This window comes from Tinamus guttatus, unplaced genomic scaffold, assembly GCF_059628265.1.
Source record: "Tinamus guttatus ecotype Peru unplaced genomic scaffold, ASM5962826v1 Tinamus_guttatus_pri_ptg000384l, whole genome shotgun sequence".
NCBI lineage: Eukaryota > Metazoa > Chordata > Aves > Tinamiformes > Tinamidae > Tinamus > Tinamus guttatus.
The window spans coordinates 661,701-688,466 of record NW_028288918.1 but is presented as its reverse complement, the minus strand read 5'-3'; positions in this window follow the sequence as shown (position 1 = coordinate 688,466).

Sequence of the window (26,766 nt, the reverse complement as noted above, 5' to 3'; positions counted from 1 at the left end):
AGTCTCTTCAGACAGCGTCCCGGCATGAGGGGAGGGAAGGGGGATCAGCCTGTCGACTGACCCAGGAGTTACGATGGTTTCTTCCCTTCCTCACTCCTTAGTCTCCTCAGGCAGCATCCTGACCTGAGGGGAGGGAAGGGGGCTCAGCCTCTCGACTGACCCAGGAGTTACAATGGTTTCTTCCCTCCAGACTTTTCATCCTTAGTTCACCTTTTATACTTTTCTTTACATTCAGGTGGAGCTTGAGTGATTAGAGTCATACTTAATATTGTTATTGATTGGTGAAAAAGTTTCTCGCTTTCATTTAAAGGTATAGTCAACCGAAAATCTAGAGCGCATGCTCAGTGAGGGGTGGTCGTACCTCGGAGGCGGGTAACTTTTGGGATGGAGGTGTGGTTTTCACATTATAATGAGCAAAGTTCAAGCAAAGTTCATCATTTGCCACCTTTGCTGGCTCAGCACCGGACTTGTTATTGTATATCTCTCATTAGACAGCCACTGTGCAGCTTATCAGCAGCCCAGGACAGGGAGTGCAACAGAGTTTGGCCGCGGTGCCTTCACCCCCTCTCCATCCTCCGTTACTCCCTTTTGCAGCTGCAAGGAGGGCGGATTGCGTTGCCCAGGGAACCGTGGAGGAGCTGAGTCCGTGCATACCAACTGTCCTGGAAGTGGCAACTGTGTAGCACCCCAAGCAGGCCTCTGTAATGCCAGAGCTGTGTTAGGCCCTAGTTTTCCTCTCAGTTCCTGCTTTCAAACAGTTCTTCCACAAACACTTCTTCCACAGTTTACCCCCTCAAACAAATAGTAAACATCTTCTTTGTGTATTATACTTTATTTTTGTGCAATATGAGAACTATGAGAACAAATAAATTGAATTCTATTTGTTTAAAAGATCTTTTCTCAGCCTCTTGCACAATGATGCTGCTTCTGATTTACATAGGTATGCCTAAAAACAGTTTTCCTACCTCTGACATATAACTCCTCAAATAAGGCACGTAAGAATTCAGAGGAAGAAAAATATCTTAAGATTATTAGATCAGTCACAGAAAATGTACCTGTAGCATTAAATTTACTATTTTTTTTTTTTTTTGGAAGGAGAAATGTAAAAATCTAGGTTACTTTTGCTTCTTTGTCAGTATGTTATTTTTTTAAAGAATGATATAATGTAGTATATTACATCCTCAGTGTAAGGGCTAGAGTCAATGGCTGTAAGTCACTGGTTTTTCAAATGTAAGATGAATATGCTAGCTCTCACCTTTACAGACTCTCCATATGAACAAGAAAGCCTTGATGCCGTCTCTTCAGCTGTGGGAGGTAGAATTTTGCTGCCGTGTGTTCAGATGACACATTGCCTCTTACTACAAATCATGAAGTGTCCTATCAACTACACAGAGAATAAATGCAGTGATTGTGCTTGACATTGCAGTGTAAAGCTGGCTACTGCATAGCGGCACAAGGAGTGGGAAGTCCACATGTCTGTGAGAGCGCAGGGAATACCCCTTCTATAGGTGAATGTTTCGTTTTCCCCTGTAGTTATCTGTGGAGATTGCCTGACAGCTACTAGAACAGCACGTCTACGCTGCATGAGGGGATTTATCAGTATGCATACTTACCCTTCCTTCTGAGACATATTTAAAAATTATTTTTAAGGATTCTAGCTTTCTGAAATCCCAAAGGTAATTAATTATATAAATCCTTAATAGGGGTTGCATTTCTTCTAAGAAATTGAAGTGTTTCTTTCAGAAGTAATGAACCATTTTAAATACTCTTCATGTCAAACCTATAACATATAATAACAAATTATATGGATCTCAAATAAATTGAAACATCACACTGAAATCAACTTCAGAAAAAGTATATATATATATATAAAATACTTTCCTTAAAGAAGAAAAAAACAACATGTATACATTTTAGGTGGAGCTAAAGATACTGTTTAAAAATAACTTTTATTTTGATTTAAACTTGAAAATATGATTTCCAAAATTCTATCCGTTATTATTTACTTAAAACAGCAATCCAACTATTACACAAGTGAACATACATAGACATACACAATGGAGAGTGGAACTCTTGACTTTTTTTCTCTTTTACATTTTGAAATCAAATCCATATTGAAAAGAGAACATGGCTGCAAAAATATGTGATAGGTGTATACGTCCAAGTAAACAAAGGTTCTAGTGATTATGCCCACAACAATAGAACAAAATATGCAAATGTGATGCTATCATGATTTTTTGGATATAGATTTGTCAGGTTTTCTCAAATTAATATTACTACTGTTTTTTAATTCATTCCCTTCTTTCATACAGTCTTCATTGAGTCCTATATTATAGCAGTGTTAGATAACTTGGATATTTTTTCACATTTTCTGGATCAGGTTGGTTATGATGTCTAAAGGACTTGAACGATGTATTGCTTGGTCAGCTACAGCAATACTGCTTTTCCCTTGCATTAGCACTGTTCTTGCATTATCAGAGAGCAAATCTCTCTCCTGAGTATATCTCACTAGGAGTCATGCTAAGCTCTGCATGCTAAATAAAAGGTTTGCATGAAAGGTCTCATCCAAAGCTCAGTGAAGTTGAAAGGGATCTTTGCACTAACTGAAACAGGTCATGAAAGTAGGCTGGTTCAGTCCGTCTCAGGTCGGTTATTGTCAGGGCTTGCAGCTGGTCTGTGAAATCCCTGGCTCCCTTAGCAGAGAATGTTAACCTTGAGAAGATTAGAATGTATCTATGAGATAGGGAGTTCACACCAAGACAGCAGACAGTTGTTAACAAGTTTAAGGAGGTTTGGCCACGGAGCAGAAACTGGCCAAGCTAAGAATCATCCAATCATAAATCTATTACTAGCTACTGTCCTTTGTAGCCCTCACCAATAAGCAGCAGCCACGATGAGGAGAGCTGGGTATAAATAATGTACCTAAAAAACAATAAAGCGTAGTTTGCGTTGCATCTACCCCAGTTGTTTGTGTTTTTGGCCGCCACGACTGCGACAACTGGTGACCCCGACGTGATAATAAGTGGACCGCCTGGTGACTGGCGGTGGTGGCGGAGCCTGGCGGAACTTGAGAGCAGCAGGGAAGCTGCGTGGTCCGGACCTGTGATTTGACTCCTTGTGAAGGTGAGCCGCCGGGAACGGGATTGACACCTCTTGAAGGTGCGAGTGGGACTGTCACCTCTTGAAGGTGCGAATGGGACTGACACCTCTTGAAGGTGTGCTGCAGAGAGCGGAAATACACAGATATGGGGCAAAACCTGACAAAGCAGGAAGCCCTAGTTTTATCTACATGGAAGACCTTACTTGCTCAGAGAGGTATTAAAGTTACTGACTATGAGTTACGCCGCCTGTTGCTCTGGTGCCGAGGACAGGGGTTTGAAGCCACTTCAGCTGTTGCATTTAGTGTGAGCGCTTGGCAGAAGGTCGGTGATAAGCTGTGGGATGCCCTTTCTAGAGGCTCTAAAGAGGTAGAGGGTTTACCTACTACTTGGCGACTGCTGCAGGACACTTTGGAGGATTGGGCAGCGGAGCACAACCAGGAGAGCATTCCTGTGATGCTGGAAAGTACCCCTCTATTGGGGGAAGACAGAGAGGACCAGGAGAAGCATCCTTCTCCTATAGAGTCTGTTACGGAGCAAATGGATGCTTTGCAGTGCTCCACGGGCGCCTCTGGGTCGTTGAAACATGAAACCAACTTGAGTTGTAAGTACCCCTCGCCTGATGAGCTGGTTAAGATGCGGCGACGGGGGAAGCCTCCCAGTGAGTTTTTGCCCCCCCTCTATAAGACACCTGCACAACAGTTGGCCGAGTGGAACACTTTAAATAAACCTATGCTTCCCTCTGCTCCTCCTGAAGAGGGGGAGAAAGAAAATGATGAAGAAATCCGCAGTAAAAAACGTTTCCGACCCCCCCTCCCCCATGACTCCTCGGATGAGGAGGAGGAGAAGGCGGTTTCTGCTGTTCGTCCTTCTGTGAAAGAGACTATAGGGAGTTCTCAATGTCGGACCTTGAGATTAGCAGCTAAACCCTGGACTCTCCCCCCCGTCACGGTGACTGTGTTGCCGCGGCAGCCTGGCAAATTCTGGGATCAGGTTAGAAAAAAGGCAGCCGAAATGGGGCAATGGGATTTGTTAGATAAGATCGGTTACCCCTCAGAGGCTTCCACTCAAGTTGTCGGCTGTGGTTTGGAAGCTTTTCCTGTGTTTAAGGCTGCCCCCAACTCGGGAAGAAGGGATGAACATAACACGATTGCCTGGAAAGTAGTGCAAGACCTGCAGACATGTACATCAAAATATGGTATTAACTCTTCAGAGGTAATGCGGCTGATCCGAATTATTAATGCAGATCTGTTAGCCCCGTATGATATAACCCATTCTGTTCCAGCCTGTAGAGTATCAAGTGTTTATGGAACACTGGAGGAGATTAGCTGAGCGGGCTGCACTAGACAACATGCGATTGCCGCAAGGAGATCCGCGGCACGGAGTTGGCGTTGACGCTTTGATGGGAACGGGTCTTTTTGCTAACCCTGATCTTCAGGCTCAATGGGACCCTAGTATTCTTGAACAGGCACAACGTTTAGGTATGTCAGCTCTGACACGAACTATGGAGCTGGCCTCGCTCCGTCCTAGATATACAACAATCAAGCAAGGGGTTAATGAGCCATTCTTACAATTTGTTGAACGGATTGCTACATCATTAGAAAAACAAGTAGAGGATGATAATTTGAGACAGAGACTGTGCACTCAGCTAGCTAAAGATAATGCTAACGAAGATTGTCAGAAAATAATTGAAGCAATGCCAGGGAATCCAACTATTCCTGATATGGTAACAGCTTGCTCAAGAGTGGGAACAATAACACATAAAATGACTGCTCTAGCTGCAGCTCTTCATCCCAATCCCAAGTGCTTTGGGTGTGGTCAGGAGGGGCATATCAAGGCTGCTTGCCCGTTTCAGAGTGCAGCTGCTAAGCGAAAAGGCAAAGCGGCAAGGCATTTTGCCAAGCCTGCGGACAATACTTGTAATCGATGTGGTAAGATAGGGCATTTTGCCAGACACTGTCTATCTAAATTCCATATTAATGGCTATTCTTTGATGGGAAACGAGGAAGCAAGCACGAGGAGGCGCACGGGGACACAAGTACCTCACCCAGCGATTCCATGCATGAGAGCATCTCCGACAGCTTATCCCTCTGCAACCGTCTCACAGGGAAAACCCGTGGATCAGCAGGCATGGATGTATCCACCGCCGACACAGTAACTCTGTCAACTACGGATATTGCTAAAGTGGCTCTGGATGCAAAGGGGCCTATAGGTCAAGGACTCAGTGCATTATTAATTGGACGGTCTAGCAGTATTTTAAGTGGATTAATTGTTCATGTAGGTGTTATTGATTTGGATTATACTGGGCAAATTTGTGCTATGATGTCTACTCCCTATCCCCCAGTAACCATTCCTAAAGGTACCCGTGTTGCTCAACTTGTGCCTTTTTTGAGTTGTGTTCCTCACACAGAACTTAAGGAATGACGAGAAGGAGGCTTCGGTTCTACAGGTCCACCTCAAGTTTTCTGGTCACAAACTGTATCAGCGCAGAGGCCACAAATGACGTGTACCGTCTCCAACAAAGGCTATTCACCATCAATGTTGAAGATTACGGGTTTGTTGGACACTGGGGCTGATGTGACTATTATCTCTCAACATTCCTGGCCATCGTCTTGGCCCATTGTGAACACTGGGATGGGTGTAGTAGGGCTGGGGGGATCCACTCAAGGGGGCATGTCTCTCATACCTGTGCTGATCACCAATCCTGAAGGGCAAATAGCAACGATCAAACCATATATAACCTCTGCACCCCTGAACTTGTGGGGAAGAGATTGTTTAGGACAATGGGGCGTTAGGATTACGACGGATTTTTGACGGGGGCCACTGTGTTGCAGGGCGTTCGTCGACCCACACTTGCTTTGACCTGGTTAACTGACAGGCCTGTGTGGGTAGATCAGTGGCCCCTAGCAGAGGAAAAGTTGCAAGCCCTGCAAGAATTGGTGTCAGAACAGCTTGTGACTGGGCACATTGAACCCTCTCACAGGCCTTGGAATACCCCTGTATTTGTGATTAAGAAGAAATCTGGCAAATGGCGACTTTTACATGACCTACGACAGGTAAATGCTGCCATGGCTACCATGGGAGCTTTACAGCCCGGCCGTCCTGCACCCTCAATGATCCCTATGGACTGGGATATTGTGGTAATAGACCTGAAGGACTGTTTCTTTACCATTCCATTAGCACCCGAGGATAGGGAAAAATTTGCTTTTACTGTATTACCTATAAACCATTCTGAGCCAGCAGGTGCAGAGTTTTCTAAATCAATGGGGTGTTCAGCACATGACTGGGATTCCCCCTTCCCCTACAGGCCAAGCCATTGTTGAACGTTTACATGGCACCCTGAAGCGCCTCGTGCAAAAACAAAAAGGGGGAATGCAAGGGGAGTCCCCACAGGCAAGACTACATAAAGCTGTATATGTGCTTAACTTTCTTTCCTTCCCTAACAACTCTACTCTGCCACCCATTTTTTCGCATTTTTCCTCTTTGACTACAACAGAAAAGGTACCACAGCGGATACCGGTGCAAGTTCGTGATCTGGTTACTGGCCAATGGTCTGGGCCACATGAGCTCATAACTTGGGGAAGGGGATATGCTTGTGTCTCCACAGAAAGTGGACCGTGATAGGTTCCAGCACGGTGTGTGCGACCTGCGTTGCAGTCGCTGCCCTCCTCATCCTCGGAGGTTATGGAGGAGGAGATTGGCGTGCAGCCCCTCCCTGAACAACTGGCAGCAACATCTGGGTAACCTTAGCCAACACCATCAATCAATCAAAGCACCGTATGCCTGGCTACCAGTGATCCTCGAAATCCTCTTTCAGGGCTTCAACTGCTGCCTAATATGCTGACAATGGATCAATGAGATCAGAGATCCAGACTCGGGGTGAGGGTAAAGACTACAGTTGCTCTAACTGACAGAGTATGCAAGTTGCAAGTGGATGATGGATGGAAGTAGTTAAATAAGCTGTTTGGCAACTGGGGTTTGTCTGGGTGGTTTGAAGAAGTGAAGAAGTGAAGAAGTGAAGAAGTAGTAAAGAAGTGAAGAAGTGAAGAAGTGAAGAAGTAAAGAAGTAAAGAAGTAAAGAAAGAAGTAATTATTGTAATTGTGTTATTAATGGTACCTTGTTTGATGGGTTTGCTGCAAAGGGCCCTGCAGTAAACCGTTAGTGCCATTTTTGTAGCACAAATACAAAAAGGGGGAATTGTCAGGGATTGCAGCTGGTCTGTGAAATCCCTGGCTCCCTTAGCAGAGAATGTTAACCTTGAGAAGATTAGAATGTAGGGAGTTCACACCAAGACAGCAGACAGTTGTTAACAAGTTTAAGGAGGTTTGGCCACGGAGCAGAAACTGGCCAAGCTAAGAATCATCCAATCATAAATCTGTTACTAGCTACTGTCCTTTGTAGCCCTCACCAATAAGCAGCAGCCACGACGAGGAGAGCTGGGTATAAATAATGTACCTAAAAAACAATAAAGCGTAGTTTGCGTTGCATCTACCCCAGTTGTTTGTGTTTTTGGCCGCCACGACTGCGACAGGTTATCTCTGTTACTTTGCTCACAGAAAAGTGATGAGTGGTCTCAGAGCTAAGTGCTCTGCATTAATATTTGGTATATGTCTTTCTTCCCTAAAACAATTTTCTTTTTTGAAACATATTTTGGTAATTTTTACTCTATGCGTAGTGCAAACCTTCAGATTTGACAGCTTGTCTCTGAATTCTTGCCAGATGTTTAAAAACATATAGATGTTCCTCTGTTTTGTCTCATTTTTAATGTATCAGAGATATATGAAAATTATAAGTTTTCTTTTTGTTTCTGAAGAATTGTTTATATCTGAGAATTTTGTTTTTTATGTCAGTTATTTGTCAAATGTTTGTTAAAAAGCTTGTCACATCTGTGTCACAAAAGGCTGTACATTCATTTCAGTCTTTGTTTGCTATGACTTATATTAATTAATAATGACTGAGATCAATAATCTCTGTGTGTGTCTTATAGTAATTTATTTGGGACTGTATTAGCACAAAAAAAGGAATCTTGATGTTAGGGACTGTTGGAAGCTATTGTCCTTTTTGTTCAGCCCACACATATTTTTCATCTCCGAAAAACAAGTTTTAGAGAGAAATGGCAGGACTGAACAGTAACTAGATCTCCTACATGTAGAGGAGTTGGGAGCATATACTTGGATCAATGCATTTGAAATAATTCATGGATTGGGTAACAGAGATATGATTTTTACCCTTTTAAAATTCCCACTGCCGTGCTGATCCTAAGTGCTAGTAATTGTACTTGATCTGCAGGAATACGGGGTCAAGTTCCGCAATTATTAATGTTCTCTCCTCTAGTAAAATAAAGTCTTACAGAGGTGGAACAGTATTCTGCAAAGAAAATGGCTGTTAGGTTTAAAAGCTTTATTAGGGTCGTCTCTCCTCATGTCAGCTGAGGTCAAGAAAAGAGAAAAGTGACTTTTAGCTAGAACATTGCAACTTGTTTTCGTATGTAGAAGCAATTTCTGGGCCCAAGTTCTTCTTGTTAGGAGTCAGTTTGCTGCCCTCCATCCTTTCAGGCACTGCAGTTTCCTACAGAACCCCTGACTGCTCAAACAAACAAACCACTCCTTGGCTGCAAATGCTTAAATTCTTTAATATCAAGTCAGTCAGGAAAAGTAATGCCCAACTGAATCAGTCATTCAGCTGCAAAATGAAAAGCACGCTAGAATGGAAAATAAGAGCAGAGTCACTTTAGAACCATGATTGTTTTCTGCTTTTGTCAATGGAAAAAAAAATCCTTTATATTCTGCACTGACAAAATGTGATTTATGGCCAATTAAAAAAAAAAAAAAGTATTTATAGTTTTGCTCTTGAAAGGTGCCACACTGTTAGCTCACTAGGCTCCACTATTCTATTAAAAAACTGTTAGAACAAAAGCAATGGTGCCTTCCTTTGCTCTATTTTTGCCTTTTTCCTGCCTTGCTCCTCCAGTGCTTTTCCAGTGCTGCTTAATATCTCCTTAATTATCTAGACTCCAGTCTAGATAAACACTTGCTAAGAATTAAAGGATTCCCAAGGTTTTAGGCTCATATCTATCATCCTGTCCCTGATATCACTGCAAATATTCTCTGAATACATGTTCATGCTTTACTGTATAACTGAGTTATTAATAAGGTAGAGGCTGTAGTCTGCTATGGAAGAAAAGTGCAAAATCATCTATACAGTGAATTACTGGGGTCATAGCAATAGTGGGATCATCCAAGTCTAACCTTCTGTGTAAAAGAGAAGGTGGAACAGTTTTGAATTTATATAGTTACAAATCATGTTTCTGTGATACAAATTATAGCTCCAAATTTATAGGGAATGTGACTTGAGCCGAAGACTGTAAGTGAAACAAAAGATCTTCAGGAAGATGGTGCCAACATGGTGAAAAATTCTTCAGTCTTTCCTTCAATGAATGATGAAAGCATTACATTGTCTTAACTCACATGGACCAGAATAATCTGATTCCTTCAAGAAATGGAGCCAAGAATAGTTTGGTGGTGGTGTTTTTTTTTTTTTTTTTTTAATCATTCCAAGTAAAATACAGTCTGGCCACTGCAGTGTGAATCGCAATCTAGTCATCAAGTTTTAGACTGGTTGGGATTTTCCTGAGAAAGACTTGAGGATCCCAAGAAGAATTACTGCAGTCATTGCAGAGATACAAGAAGAAATGATGGATGCCAGCCCTTGTAATTGCAACATAAATAATAAGGAACAAAACTGTTTCCCTACACTTATGCCAACTTCCATTGACATCTGTCTCACAAATCTTCCAAAATCTAGAAGGCATTAGATAAAAGTAGGATGATTCTGTTGTATTTATCTGAGATGTTTCAGTCCTGGACCAAACTGCTTCTCTTGAGGGAATATCTATCTCTTTGTCCCATATTAACAAGTATTTTTTTTCTCTCCTCTGTTCATTTTCTGTTGTTTGAACATTTACTTTAAACTAAACTAAATTGTATTAGTGATAAGCTTTTTCACATTACCATGTATATTTAAAATATAAAGATAATAGCCTTTTTTCTCTTTTCAAGTAAAGAGCACTTGACAATTCCAGTTTGATTTGTATGTTTTTATCAGCTAGAGTAATCAGTATAAGTCTCCTATCTACTGCACCATATTGTCTGTTTTTTTAAGATGTGTGGGGTGCAATTTCTCTATGTTAGGATTTATGGCTGAGGAAGTCATTTGCACTTGTTGTCAGTTATGCTCATTGTTTTTTTTTTTTTTAATTTTCTGTTGTTATCTACAGCACAGAAAATATTTTGTTGTTTTATATTTCATGGAAAGTTATTATCTACATGAAGACTTGGACTAGTCAGAAGGTGGCACTTTTTTTAGAAATGTTTTATGGATCTGGCTGCAATGTTTTATGGAAATGTTTTATGGATCATTTTTGGCGTATGTAGAGGTCCTGCTGTATGGGCCAATTCTGTCAGAAAATGAGGCTTTCTCCCATTAGATATATTCAATTTGGTTTACTTATCCATAAAAATTAGATGAATTAATGCAATTATTAATTCACAATAGAATGATCTTTAAATGGGTTCTGAAATGTTCCCATGCACTCATTTCCAAGTGTATTAATTGGAGCTGTAGCATGACGTTGACACTTCAGAACAAGATAACTTCATTCTGAATGACTAATTTTGTTTAACTTATAGTTAGAATAAGATATATTGGAAATGATCAAATATTCCCATGGAAATCTAATAACACTGGCATCGTTGTTCTCTAACTGTAAATGTTTACCTCTTTGAATAAGGTCATTAGTATGAATCTTCATGGAAATAAAGTTGAATTTAAACTTACTGTCATTTAAAATCATCCTTTCTTTTTCATACCCGTCATAAAGTCACTTGTTACAATGAACATACATGCACCATCAATCTGTGTCACAGTAAATTCAACACTTGTAAACAAATTTATAAATTAGTTTGCTAAATGCACAAGCAAGAGCACACAAGTATGAGCTTAAAATAGTCTTGAGGTAAGAAGTAAAATAAACACTTAAAATGAGTATCTTCCGATTTAGGTTTGAAATTCTTATACCTTACTAATTACCTTTAGCTCCTGAAAGATATCAGTATGATAGTGCAAACTATTCTAATTGTTCCAAAGTAGACTTCAGTATACTTATTTGAAGTTCCACCTACATTTCTAGAAAATTATGTGAGGAAAACATACAAAAATGCAATTAAAAAACTTTAAAAAGGCATTTTTTTTAAAAAAAAAGAATCTTCTTTCTGATAGTGGCAGTAGAAGTCATAATTTCAGGAAAAAACAGAACCCTAGCCATTTTTTTCTTTCCATTCTCTGTGTGTTCCTCCATGTCTACAGCAAGGTATTAAAGATGTTAGCTATTATATGCCTACCAACACCTTCTAGTCTCCACATGTGAACCATAATGTGCCCACGTCTTTTCTCAGTCTGCTGTTACCGCCTGCCTCCACAGCTTCTTCTAACAGCAAGTTCCAAAAGTTCACTATCTGTCTGTGCTTTCCTTTACGATCATTTTAATATAAACATAATACATGCACACAAAAATACCTATTCAGAGATAGTAGGAGGGAAAGAGAATGGTTAAGGCAAAAGTTGTAGAAGTTATTTTAACCTGGAGTCCATTTACATCATAGATGAGGAAAACAGAATAAAAGCTGATTTGCAAATCAAAGAGCTGACATGCATTAATTTTGGTTGACAGATCAAAACTGACTCCAGCGTAAATGCAGGTATCACTAGCAGCTCTGCCATGCTCTAGCCAATTCCTGTACATTCCTACCAGTAACAGTGCAGACAGGATTTCACCTGGGTTGAAAATGCAGCAAGGATTATTGCATGGAGTGTTTACATTCGTATTCTGCTTACCAGCAATAAGTAAATATAGAGTATATGGATCAAGTTTGTATGGAAAATTAATTACAGAAAAGGACATAACAAAAAATGATTACATGTCTTTCACTGAGTCACTACATAATTAATTTTTATGTAAGTCAAATCAGCTAATTGATGTTGATCTGAAAATCCACAAGTAATGAATAATGCTCTGGAATGATGTATTATAACACATCATTTATAAATTTTGATAAATGAAAATTACATTTTATTACTATTTCCATATTTTTCATATATTTGCTATTTTAAAAAATCTTTCTAGCTCCATTTTATGCTTCTTTTACCAACCTGATAGCCTTCTATGATAGAATAACTGGCTGAGTAGATGATGGGAGAGTGGTGGATGTCATGTCTCTTGACTTCAGCAAGGCTTTTGACACTGTCCCTCACAGCATGCTCTTGAGTATGCTCCAGAAGTGTGAGTTGGATGAATGGTGGGGCGGATTGAGGACTGGCTGGATGGCAGAGCTCAGAGGGTGGTGATCAGCAGTGCAGAGTCTAGTTGGAGGCCTGTAGCTAGCGGGGTCCCCCAGGGGTCAGTCCTTGATCCAGTCCTGTTCAATTTATTCATCAATGACCTGGATGAAGGCACAGAGTACTGGCTCAGCAAGTTTGCTGGTGATACCAAACCGGGAGGAGTAGCTGATACCCCAGAGGGCTGCGCTGCCATCCAGAGGGACCTGGACAGGCTGCACAAACTGGGTAGTGAGAAACCTCATGGAATTCAACAAGGCCAAGTGCAAGGTTCTACACCTGGGGAGGAATAACCCCAGACACCAGTACAGACTGGGGACTGACCTTCTGGAGAGCAGCTCTGCAGAGAGGGACCTTGGTGGACAATAGGTTGACCATGAGGGAACAGTGTGCCCTCGTGGCCAAGAAGTCCGGTGGGATCCTGGGGTGCATTAACAGCATCTCCAGCAGGTCGAGGGAGGTGATCCTGCCCCTCTACTCAGCCCTGGTGAGGCCGCATCTGGAGTATTGTGTCCAGTTCTGGGCTCCACAGTACAAGAGGGATGTGGAGCTGCTGGAGAGAGTCCAGCACAGGGCCACAAGGATGATCAGGGGCCTAGAACATCTGCCCCATGAGGAGAAGCTGAGGGAGCTGGGCCTGTTCAGCCTGGAGAAGAGAAGGCAGAGAGGGGATCTAATCAGTGTCTATAAGTACCTCAAGGGAGGCAGTGAGGAGGGTGGTGCTGGCTTCTTTTCACTGGTGGCCACCGACAGAACTAGAGGTAATGGGCACAAATTGAAGCACCGAAAGTTCCACAAGAACTTAAGGAAAACATTCTTGGCAGTGAGGGTGACAGAGCACTGGAACAGGTTGCCAAGAGAGGTTTTGGAATCTCCTTCTCTTGTGGTCTTCAAAACCCCCTTGGTTGCAATCCTGTGCCATGTGCTCTAGGTTACCTGGAGCGTGCAGGGGGGTTGGATTAGATGATCTCTAGAGGTCCCTTTCAACCTTAATGATTCTATAATTCTCAGGTTATATTTTATTGAAGGCCACTTCAGTTTCCTTTTATTGCTATCTGCAAGTCCCAGTCCATTTGCTGTCTATTGACAAGACAGATACTACACAACCACAAAGACAGGCTGGAAAGCTAAAGCAACAGTAGGCAGTCAGGTACACCTTGAATAGTGTGAAGGAAAAAGGGACACCAAAAGGAGTTACGTTTAATTTCCTGGGAGTGATCAGACAACAGAGGGATTCTGACCTGTTTTTTTAATAGGAAAATTCTGATCCCCCAGTCACGTGCTATTCTGAAACCTGTCTCTCTGTCTCTCACTTATATCAGAATCTTCCAGATCTATGGTAACAGTGTTGATCAAAATTTAGTTTATGCTTTCAGAGAAAGTCTAAAGTTATGAGGAAAGCTGTTAGTCAAAAAATCATGAGCAGCTTGACTAAATATACAAGTTGCTGCACTTCAAGTATGATAAAGAATGTGGCAAATTATTTAAGAGAAGACTGGAGGACAGAAAGGTTAATGGAAGACTTGCTTTTTAAAATGAGCTATGAATTAATGGATTCAATTCAGATACTGTTGGTCATGGTCCAGTGGTTACTCATTTATAAAGACAGTTAACTGATCATCAGCTTTAAATAGGAAAATATCAAGAGATGCTTTCTTCAAATTAAAACTTGGGAACATTGTATTAAGATTAAATTATTCTTTAAAGGCCATCATAAAGCCTAATAAAAATATGACAGTAGACATTATAACTTATGCAAATATAGGCTATCACAAGTAAAGATTTGCATTCCCAGTTTTTCTTTGTACATAATCATCATAGATCTCATCTTTGTACTATGTTGTTCAACGAGCCTAAGCATAGAGGGGGAAAAGATAGTTTATCAACAGCAGATAAAAAATAAAAATCCAATTAGTAACTTGTCACATAGCTTTACTAGATTAGCCTGTGAAATGTTAATGTCTATATCCAGACTACTATTTTCAGAAATCCATGGTGATGGACAGGCTTATTTGCAGAGAAAGTTAAAAAAAAAATAAATAATTAAAAAAAAAAAGGCATAGCAAAAATCGTCTCTCAGATTCTGTAATCTTTTCATCTCTTTTTCTGTGTTCTGCCTTGTTGGTCAGATTATACCTTAGGAAGTCCTTAGGAAGCACTCATGGTTCCCAATATCTCACTCTTGTTCTCATTATGAGACATTCTCTATGCATTGCATGGCATGGCCCATCCCTCATTCTTGGCAGTATGTTTTTATGACAAGACTGACCTTGGAAAGCATCATGTTGCAGTTTGCACTGCAGTTCCTGATCAGAGGGTATTTCTGCTGCCTGCCTCACCTTCACACCCTACTTGGGTACAGAGGGGTGGAAGACATTCACAGGGCTTGAAATTTTGGAATTTCATGCATGTCCTCATGCTCAGCTGCAGCTTTCCAACTAACAACACAAACTTAATTTCATCCTTTCATGTAGCTATTATGTTCACTGAATAAGGCAGAAATTTGGCAGCAATAATAATATTTGGTTGTGCAATTAAAGTGCATGCACTAATGCCTACCCATGAAATCCTGCTTTCAAAAAAAATACAGTAGGCCAAATTGAAATAAGGTCTTGAGGTGCATTAGAACTTTGAAATATCTCTTAAAAAATAAAATAAAATAACTTAAAAAGAGCTCACAGCTTCTCCTTTTGTGTATAGGACAGGCCAGCAGTGGAGGAGGCAGGGCTGCGGTGGCGGAGAGGCCACGCACGCCTCTGTGCAGTCCTATGGACACCATGACAGGGCCACCACATGGGCCTTGGCCCCCGGGGGCAAATAGCTATGTCCACAGAAGTGGTTGGCAATGGAAGCAGACAAGCAGTCCGCCAGGTTTTCCTTTTCCACCCCCCGAGTTCTTGTTCTGAGCATGTGTGATCCTGTTAAAGTGTAGAGGGTGCATTTGTGTCCTCTTGGTGTTCAGGAGAGTGGCTGCTTGAGAGTCCCACGTCCTTCTTGGTGCCAGCAGCCAGCCTTGATGTCTGAGCTGTTACTTAGTTGGGACACTGCAATTTTTGTCAGGAACCAGAGGGGAGAAAAGGAATAGCAGCATTCAGGACAGCATGTTTCAGCAGGAGCTGAACACTGCAGGGCAGCGGGGAGGAGACTTGCCCTTGCCTAGCTGCAAGGCTGAGCACCTAGTGAATATCAGTTGTGACCACCCACGATGAAGATGACAGCGATTTTACCAAAAAAAAATCCAGACGTTTAAGGAATCTTCCATAATACAAGCTGACAGGTAACTTGCTTTCAACTAGACCAACAGGCTGCAGATTTTATTTCCTTCCTTTCCTGACAAAAAAATCAGGGATAAATCTTGGTGACAGTAAAAGTGTATTCTTTTATCTTTCTCTTCGGAGTTATGGTAATATAATTTCTCTCTTTAATTATCCATGTACTAAGCTGAGCAGCTCTGACTCTCTCCCTCTCTATTTATATATGTATACATAGTATAGGATTTGGGCAAAATTTGCAGACACATGAAACATTTTCAGATTGGCAAAAACCCTGAAAAAACAGACACATTTTACATTATTTGCAAAGGTTTGCTAAACAATTTTCAGTAACCCATTTTTTTTCTGAAATAATCCATTAAAATATTATTAGTATAACCAATTACTCTTGAAGAATACATATTTTCTAATACTTAAACAGTGTAAGTTAAAATTCAGTTCAGTTGAAATGCCACTATGACTCTATCAAAATAAAAATCTATATATTTGCATTGCTTTATGTGGGAGACTAAAGGTTTATTAATTACCTGACATGATTTATACAGAATACCACAATCGACAGCACTGAATAATAATAATAAAAAATCCATTGATAGAGTCACAAAACCTGCCTCAAGCTTGTAATAAATATTTAAAGTCAAGCTTTGACATCTCTTGGGTAAATGCAGAAGCAATAAAACTAGATTCAAAAATAAGTTGTTGTATCTATGTAGCACAGTGGTGAAGTTCTATAAATGCATTTGTTTTTTCTAGGCAGGAGCTTAGCAGTTACAGTGACTAAAGTTGCAACAATTTATACTGTGATAAGTAAGTAAAAATGCAAATTAATAAAAACAAAGCTATTTAAACCTTCTTAAAACTGGAAAGCATTTAGAGATTTCCAAGCATGCAGACAAGAAGAAAGGGTTACCCCAGTTCTGGAACAGACACAAAAGCACAACTACCCGGTATGTAAAAGACCCCAGGAAATCTTCACATAAAATAGTAGTTTATTACAGCACAGAAAGTAGTGGCGACACTCTAGGTAAAAAGATATGGCAGTAAAACTTTTCTAGTAAACGTTAAAAGCCTGAGAAAATAGTTTAAATAAATAGAAGGAAAAATAAAGGAATGCAACACTGAGGAGTTTTCATTTCAGCATTAGAAATGGGATTAATTTCATCCAGTGTAAACAATGACATTGTAGTAATCTAAATACAAATGAGAAATATGACTCAGCCACTTAAACATACATGTCTAATAACATTTTAGGCTCTCTGGGGTATCCTCTTTGGTATTCTTTTACCCATCCTGTATTACATTTTATAAGGATGCAGACCCTTATAAAACAAATCGAATATTTTATTTCTCTGATTCATATGAAGAAGATGGTATCTCAAGGTATACCAGGCACCTTTGTTTAAATAACTGAATGCTGCCCTAGTTGTCATCTGACTGAGTCAATCACAAGCAATCACCATTTTGGGGGCACATTTTATCTTCTGTGAAAGTAAATATCAAAATACTCAAAAAATACTCAAAAAAACTCTACATCTTGGAACTGCCTGTTACTTTGCACTGACTATAAAGAGGCCAAAGCAACCATCTTGCATAGCTATAAAGCTAAAATCCATCCCCAAAAGACAGGCAATTTCTTCTGATTGCCTTGAGTCTCTGTAGCCATCTAGTCAGTTGTGGTCTTCAAGAAGACCCAAGTTTTACCGGTAAAACTGCAAGATGTTTTCCCATACTTTGGTCAGCAAAATGGACACTATATCAAATTCACCATGAAGGATGTGATAGAGTATGAGCATGTTTGCAAAGTGCAGAAAGACCTCTCAACCTTCAGTCATGTTATAACAAAGTTCTATGTTTGAGTCACACAGTAGTGGTGTTACACAGTACGAGGGAAGGCTTTTCTTACATGAGCTTTCTGACAGAGAAGGAATATTGCATATGTGACTATAGGCATTTGTAAAAAGTTGCCCACCCCCATCTTCTGCATCGTGTCACCACTAGCTCCTAGCACCAGCCTATAGCTTGTACCCAGGCTTAGTGCCTATGAATTAGACAAGGCATGAGATTTAGAGCAAAAGTATGTTTGAAACATAGTGGTAACGAAAACACAGAAAGCTCCAGCTAGTACTGTATGTGTTGAATTTTGGGGGGTGTTAGACACACATGTATAAAAGTGATAATCATAAAAAATAGCTTTTAGCATCACAATGCATTCAGACTTCAGTCTTTTTAAAATGTGTTTTATATTTCAATCACAACAGAAGCAGAAATTATATATGCAAGTTTCCAGATGATTTTTAGAGAAATATAAATGGCAGTAGCAATTTTTAGGAAGGATGTTCACAAAACAATTTTCTCTCAATTTTCTGACAACAGGTCTCCAGTTCAATATCATTCTTTACATTTGCTGAGACATTCATTTCCCTTTCCACCACATCTTAACTATATCTTCATCATGGCAGGATAGTGTATCATGTAATAATTTTAACAACATACATTCATAACATTGTTATTCCTCCCAGCTTCTGCCTCAGGGTCTGCAAAAACACCACATAGTTCATTAGCAGACACACTGAGAAGTCAATGAGGCAGCTACAATGTGTAGATAAAAACACATTAACTCTTCTCTGGCCTCTTAGAGACCATTTATGGGTTTATTTAATACTAATCTTCAATAATGCTGCATAGCGCTTCAAGGTATCTGTAACTAGGAACAAGGAAATATAAATATTGTATATCGTTTGAGATAATACTTGTAAAATGATATTTATTTATTAATGATATTACACAGATAAGAATAATTATATCATACAGATTTCTTGAAAAATTACCCATTACATATTTTACATTATTTAATATATTTAAGTTGCTATTTAGACTTTAGAATGTAGCATTGCAAGAGAATAAAATGTAAAGTGGGGGTGTATATGCTAATTTGGCCTTAAAGATGTACATAAGTAAAATCTGTACATCTGTAAGAATTATCCTATTTTGTGCATATGTACCCGATTTTTTTAATATTACAAATAAAACTGTATGAACAAATTCAAAATTACATTTATAGAACCAGCCCCTCCCACCCATGCCTATATGTGAAGAGATATATAAAAAGAAAATAAGATACAATAATAAAATTGTATATCACTTTAAAGACTCTTGAGTGTTTATCTTAATTTGACAATCTTCTCCATGTGTCCAGGCTCTTGTCCTTATGCTAAATATTATGACTTTGCAATTATTTATGCAACTGATTAAAAATTCTCAATATTATGTAATAATCTATCGTTACCTCACTGATAAATTTGTTTTTTAAACTAAAGAGCAAAGCACTATTTCCAGACTAAGGGTCAAAATAGATAAGCATTCAATTAGTACTTCATGACCAGACTCTCAGAGGGTAAAGTCTTTGTTCCAAATCAGTATATTTGATCTGCTGGTCAAGGAATGATTATGACTGGGAGATATGCAAATGAGCTTTTCATACATGTACAATCATACTGTTCAGTGTTCATCTCTTGGGAAAATTAATATTACTGTCTAATCAGTTTTATGGAAAGTAAAAAAACAAACAACAAAACTCCGTAGTCTTCTCTGCCAAGAAGATTCTTCATCCATCAGACCAATTAATTGACCTGTTTTAAAGTGATCCTTTAACCAGGCTCTGTTTGATGAGATAATGAGCCTCTTTCTATAGCTGGTTGGACAATTGTTCATAGATCTTTTATTTTTTCCAGCTTTGATCAACATATTATTTTCCACACACACATTTGCTCTTCCCTAGGCTTAGAAGAGTTCATACATGCTAGAACTTCATTTTTAAAAGTTGGAAGCAGAGGATTGGTCTAGTTCTGTTCATGAGAATAGCAAAAGGATCTGCTTCTGATGTTTCCTACTGAAAGAAAGGTCTGACCCACCAACACAAGAACTGTCCAAGGGAGGTTATCTCTGAACGACTTACATGCTGAAGGCAGAGAAGTTTGTTGGGCAGTGCTTGGATGTAGATGCAAGCTGATGCCACCTGGCTTTTCTATAAATAAGAATCACAGAAATTCAGAAGGATTAAGGTTGGAAGAGACCTTTGTAAATCATCTAGTACAATTACCAGTCCCCGCCTTCTCCTCCTCTGGAACAGGCAGGGTCACCTAGAGCACATTGCACAGGATTGTGTCCTGGTGGGTTTTGAAAATCTCCAGGGAAAGAGATTTCACAACCTCCCAAAGAATCCGGTTCCGAGAAGCCTTTCCTCATATTCAGAAGGAACTTCCTATGTTTCAGATTGTGCCCATTGCCTCCTGTCCCGGTGCTGGCCACCACTGAAGACAGTCTGGCACCATCCTCTTCACACTCTCCCTTAAGATATTCATGTGCACTAATAAGATCCCCGCTCAGCTTTCTCTTCTTTAGGCTAAACAGGCTCTCTCAGCCTCTCCTCACAGGAAAGATGCTGCGGGCCCCATACCATCTTTGATGTGCCAGACTCTCTCTCCAGTAGCTCCATTTCTGTCTTGTACTGGGAAGCCCAGAACTGCACACTGCACGCCAGGTATGGCCTCGCCAGGGGACTGGGTAGGGAAGGAGGAGGATCACCTTGTTCAACGTGCTGGCAGCTGAACACCATTGGCCTTGACCACAAGGGCACATTGCTGGCTTATAATTCATGTGTTGTCCACCAGAGATCCCAGGTCCTTCCCTGCAGAGCTGTTCTCCAGCAGGTCAGTCAAGCAGCCTGTACTGGTTTGGGGATTATTCCTACTGAGAGGCAGAACCCTGCACTTGTCTTTACTGAACTTCATCAGATTCCTCTTTGCCCAACTTTGTCCAGCTCTGAAGGCCAGCACAGACCTTTGGTTTATCAGCCATTCCTCCCAGCTTTGTATCAGCAAAGAATCAAATCAAATCATCATCATGAGATGATGACCTCTTTATTCTAGATTAGAGTAATATGTGGATTTATGAGAAGTTAATGTAGCTACTATGTAATACAAGTAGTAGAATAACACATCAAAAATGTTGTTTTCCAGTATTAGTGTAATGCATTTTTTCAGTTGCCTGACTGAAAGAGACTAGGCAGGCTGGAACATTTTTCTTTTTGAAATTACTACTGATTTTTTTTCCTCTGGGAAAATAGTGTAAAATAGTCTAAAGTTATGTAAACATTTATTTCTCCAGTGAGAAACTTTCAGTAATACTTAATTACCTTAATTAGCCATCCCTATTTTCCTTTTTCATCATTTGTGTGAAAAGGTACGACTTCCAAATATCAAAAAAAAGCTTTTTGCCTATTTTTTCTTTTTCTAAACTTGCCTATGAAATCTGTTAAAATTCCAGTTAAAATATTGAAAATCAAAACCAAAGCTGGAGATATTAGAATTTCCACAAATATTTTTTTCCCTTATTTTTGTCATTACAAAATCAAAGAAGATATGTGAGTTGTGCTGTTAAAGGTTCCACTGCTGTTGTTAATACGCTTTTTTTCCCCTATAATAGGAATAATATCAGACGTTCTTTGTAGGCACCTTACCCTAAATTTTGGCAAATATTTCCAGAAATTTGTACTATGATGAAAAATACACATTAGAAGATGATTTTTTTTCTATTAAAACCATTGCATCCCTATCTGACAATAATTTAATGTATGCATTACTGGTGTTATTTACTATCTGTGTCCTTCAGCAAAAGTAACAAAGACTACAGGATAAACTTACCAGAAAATATTATGTAGTTTTGAAAGTATCCACTATAATTGGTTACATATACTGTTCAAATTCTGTTGTGGCTTTTGACATTATTTTTCATCTATTGTTACTGTCCTTATGCTGTATAAGAATAAAATATATTCAACTGAGAGAAGGCACTTAGCAGGATAATCAGCAGTTTTCCATAGGGAAGCTGTGTCTGTGATTAGGTCCTGTATAATATTTTATATGTCAAGCAATCAGTTACAATTTTAATGCTGATATTTGATTTCTGCTATAGATTATGTTTCCTTATTTTCTTTGATCTGTAATAATCATGCATGTTGTTGATGATCTTTGCTTGCACACTCTATTCTTATTGATTAACTATAATTTTTTTCTTATATAGTTCATCAAAAACAGAAAAGATATTACTTTTCAATGGGAGCACTGGAATTCATCACATCTAAACTCACTTGTAATAAATTTAAGGATGTTTAGAGACGAATCCTACATGTTCTTCAGATTTCTATTTCATTTGTCTGAATACCATGCCACAATTCTAATTTTCCTGACTGTAATACGAATTTGTACATTTTATTTGTGCCTTAGTGTCTCCTATAATGACTGAGGTTTTATTTGAACCGTATTTACTAGTTAGTGAAGTACCTTTTATTCTCTGTTTTTATTAACATTCCTGTAATTTTTCAGTGTTGGTCACAGCTTTCAGTTTCCCCTTGTTTGCCCTTCATGCTCCTTTTGTCAGCATGCAAGTATTTTATTATAATTGTTCTATGCCCAAAAGCTGTCTGAGACTGATGTTCCAGCATCCTTGTGAATTGTTTGAAGATTCCTTCTTCTTCCTTCTCTTTAAAGGATCTTTTTCCTTACCACTCGTCATCATCCTGAAGAATAACATTTACTTAGTAAATGCAATTGATCCAGTAACTAAATTAATTGCGTCAGACCTTTGATCTGAATTAAGTTCATTGATCAATGAATTCCTCCCTGCATGCTGCTGTTTGGAGGTAGTAGAAAAACAATGTACACCATATTTAAAAAAAAAAAAACAAACAAAGAGGTAGGTAGAAGAGGGGAGAGACAGGACAGTAAGATGATGAGACATGTAGAAAGCAAGCTGCAGCATTGTACAAGATGTACATCCAGTCTCAGCTTTCATTAAAGCAAGTAGAGGGATCTTAAAACTGAGGAAACTCTCCTGATAAAAAGAGACAGAGAGCCTCAGTGTTTGTGACCCAAGGTACAGAGACACCATACCAAAACCTGGTCACAGAGCAGGCCCTGCTCCAGGCCATGGCCCTGGAGCTCTAAACGAACAGAATGTTGGAAAGCTTTATTGTCTAGCACCCATACACAGAAGTTTCAAAAGTAGAAGCTTCCTATCATCAGATAATTGTGCTCATATTTTGCCATTGTACGTGCATTGTACATGCAAACCATTCACAGAAGAAATGGTAGCTGTCATTCACTAAGGCTGTGATCTTGCAAATGTAGTCATGCAGACAGGTCCCAGTTCGACACGTGCTTACCCTGAGGAACAGAGATTTCTGATTGTTTTGTTTTGTCTTACGAGGAAAAGAGGAAATAATTAAAATTACTGTTCTAGAGAGTGAAAATCAGACTAGCTTATGAGCACAAGATGGTTAGTTGAAATTATCAAACATAATCTTTAAAACTAAATAAAAGGAAATATTTTTTAAATCAATGTATAATTAGACTGTGAAATTTGCTGTTAGATTATATTATTGATGCATATAATGCAGCGAGACTATTAAAAGGACTGTAAAAGAATGAAACTGCGTGGGCAATAAAAAGGATTCACAGAACATTATGAGTTGTTGGCTCCTGTAGTGTATGTAATGGTATAATGATCATCAGGTATGGCCAGGGAGACACACAAATCTCCCTCTATTTTCCTACGCAATTGAATATTATGTAATATGGTAAATATTATAAATAAATTTCCTGTACGTTAGTGCTTGTTTTTTGCTAGGAAGGTTTGTAAACATGCTTGAAATTCTCATTTTATTAATTCAGTAGCATTAAAAATTCACAATTTTTCAATTCAAATTTTTGTTTCTCCAAGAAACTTTATTGGACTGAAACATGAAATTGCTTTGATGTTTGTCAACAATATTCTTTGTGAATTTCCAGCTTTTACATACTAATCCTCTGATCCTACTATTATCCTACAAACATTTTCTCAGTCTCACTCTTTGGTACTCGAGACTAGCAAAAGATAGAGTCTTGTGGATTTACAAAGAAGGAACTGAAGAAAGAGGCTTTTAGAGAGTGATATTTCATTAGGAAAATTATTCACTTATTTGCTTTACAGAATTTAAGATTATCATCCTTCACTAAACTGGATATGGGAGACCTTCTAGCTGGTTGGGTTTATTCATGAATTCCTGACTATAAATTTAAAGGTATAGCAAAAAAAAATGTTTATAAGAAACTGCAGTTTATTGCCTGAGCTTTACCATGAACATTTAGAATCTTTCCATCCTTCATTAGGGTCATTTTATGTGACTGAAAAGTATTTCCTCCTATTGTGGGTCTATTCAGAATGTAACTATTCACCTCCTAGTATAAATTTCACCACTGAAAAATGCAGGATGAATAGATCTTGACATCAGGCAAGTTCACATCTCATTTCTTTTTCTCCTTTTACTGGTAAGCACCAGTAAGCTTTTACCATTGGTCTTCTGTGGGTTTTTTTTTTGCCCCATTAATTCATAGATTTACAAGTTGTTTGTACTGAAACAAGAAATACTGGCATGATACCTTAGACCTTACTTCAAAAATACATATTGAAAATACCTAAGTCACTTAAGTAGTGGACAGTCTTTTTCCTGAAGAAAGTTAAATGTTCTGCACCCTCATCCTCTCAGAAATATGCTAATTAGGACTCTTATTAATTTTTCTGTCCAACTTTACTGACAAGGACAAAGGAAATCGCCCTGAAGGCAGGACTAATAGACACACTGAACTGGGCCATGATCGAGGGTTGTACTGTGCAAGTCAAAATGAACATTCCAGTCTCCTGCTATTATTCAAAATTCCTGGGCAGGACCAGGTCCCTTGTATCACTAGAAAATTTAAAATATAGATTTTGACTTGCAATTGTTTTACCCTTTGAACAGAAACATCATGATCCAACTTGTATCATTTCATTCCACAGTTATTCTTAGATCTGTCACTACACCTTTTTGCAAATTATGCATCCTCTCTGTTAGAACCTGCAACTTCCATCTTCTCTGTGGACTATTAAGGTTGATACTGCCTTTGATCCAGGCAACATCGATGAAAATTAATCTACAGTTTATTGTCGTCAGTTTACTGGGAGAACCTGATTTCTAAGTACTCACCTAGTGTCTCTTCTGCTTGATGTAGCCATTAAGAGAAAGTATAATAACCACACTGCTATTTTGGATGTGCTCATTCCTTTTCTTGTTAGGGATGATTTCTTTTTAAAAAGATGACAACATGTAAATTTTATTCGTATGCCCCATTGCTTTGTGATTTTTCTCTTTGTCTCTTCAACCTACTGTTTTCTTTTTACTTTCCTTTCACTGGTGATGCAGTAACCCATTAGCATCTAAGAGGAACCATCTGCATGGTTAACTGAGTTTTAAATAGTTAATAGCTTTAAAGCTAGTGAGATTAATTTTTGTAATTATTCTCTTCATTGCATTCAAAAAAAAAAAAAAGAAAGAAAATTTGCAGTAAATCATTTAGCACAGGTATAGTGTTCAAGTGTGCCTGTCTCATCAGAGGCACACTCCTATCAGCCTGTATGGATTTGCCTGGCTTGTGTTTGCATCACTGTTTGTGGGGTTGTTTGTTTTGTTTTTGTTTTATTTCTTATTTTCTTAACTATCATATTATTGGAAGAGGAGTGGGATTGCCTAGCTTGTAATAACAAGGATAGAAAAACAGATCACAGGTATTACAATATCATTTTTTTAATTAAGTAGTAACACAGTATTTTAAGGCATTTAAAAAAAATATTTCAAGGGTTTGTGTGCAAATGAAGAGTTGTATCTTCAGCAGAATGAGTGGTTTCAAGGGGGACAGGGATACTGAGTTGAGTACCTGTCATGTTTCTGTCTCTGGTGAAATATATACAGTTGGAGATTTAAGAAAATATTTGTGTTTCTTTATCCTTCTTTGCTTAAAATGAAGACATCGCTGTCTCTTAAACTCTAGCAATAAATTTTGAAGACCACTAAGGTATCTGAGGTTACATTTACTGAACGTATTGCTGCCATTTATCAAATATTGTTGTCTAATAATGGCTTCATTTGAATTGCTTTTGGCTTCATGCAAATAACAGATCATCTTGCAAGCAATGGATAGAAACCTATAATATGGCGGGGAAGGAGGAGATGTCACTTTTGCTCTGTCTGTGCCCATATTATGTATTTTATTGATATCCATCTTAATTTGGGTTCTAAAGGGAGAGAGGGTTACTAGTGGAAAAATCGAGACTTCATTACTGGCATTTCCATTGCAAAAGCAGCTGCTGAAAGCATCGTAAACTTAGCATAACTATATATTAATTTATTCTTCCATATTTTATTTCCTTTACCAGCTTGTAATTGAATTTTGTATACTTTTGAATAACTTTTAGCATGTCTTATGCACATTCTTATTTTCAGCAGGCTTTAAAAATATATACTTTAAAATCAAATATTGTGTATTATATTCATATATGCAAGTCTCTGGCATAAATGTAATATTGCAGTAATCATATACTAATACAAATTAACATTTCTCCTTCTGTCTATACCTTTTTTTTAACTATCACAACTTCACTCTAAATAGAGACATTGCTGTTATCTGAATCTTCTAAGTAAGGCTGGGTTTTGCTCAGCAGCTACCAAAGCTACCAAAATACTAGAAAAGTCAACTCGTATCTTTTCATATCTAGGCTTTATTTTTTTCTTAAATGTCTTATTTTGCTTTAGATACAATAGAACTTTTTTTACGGGTCAGATGGCTATACATATTAATTATCCAAAATTCATGCTCAGAATAACTTTTTAGTATTAATTATGCTTCTAATTAAATGTTAATGTCCTCACTGTGAAGAAGTGTTTTATATGTCCAGTCACATGGAAAACAGAGTGTCTGCTATTACATACTTGACCAATGGGAGGCTGCAGCACAACCATGCTGTTCAGTACGGGACATTGGCCCAGAAAGCCGTTCAGAAGGAAATAATGAAAGAATTCTGTACATCTTATTTGAAGAAGTAAGGATCCTAGAAAAGCTGACAAACATTTCTGAAACAAACTCTACTTTGT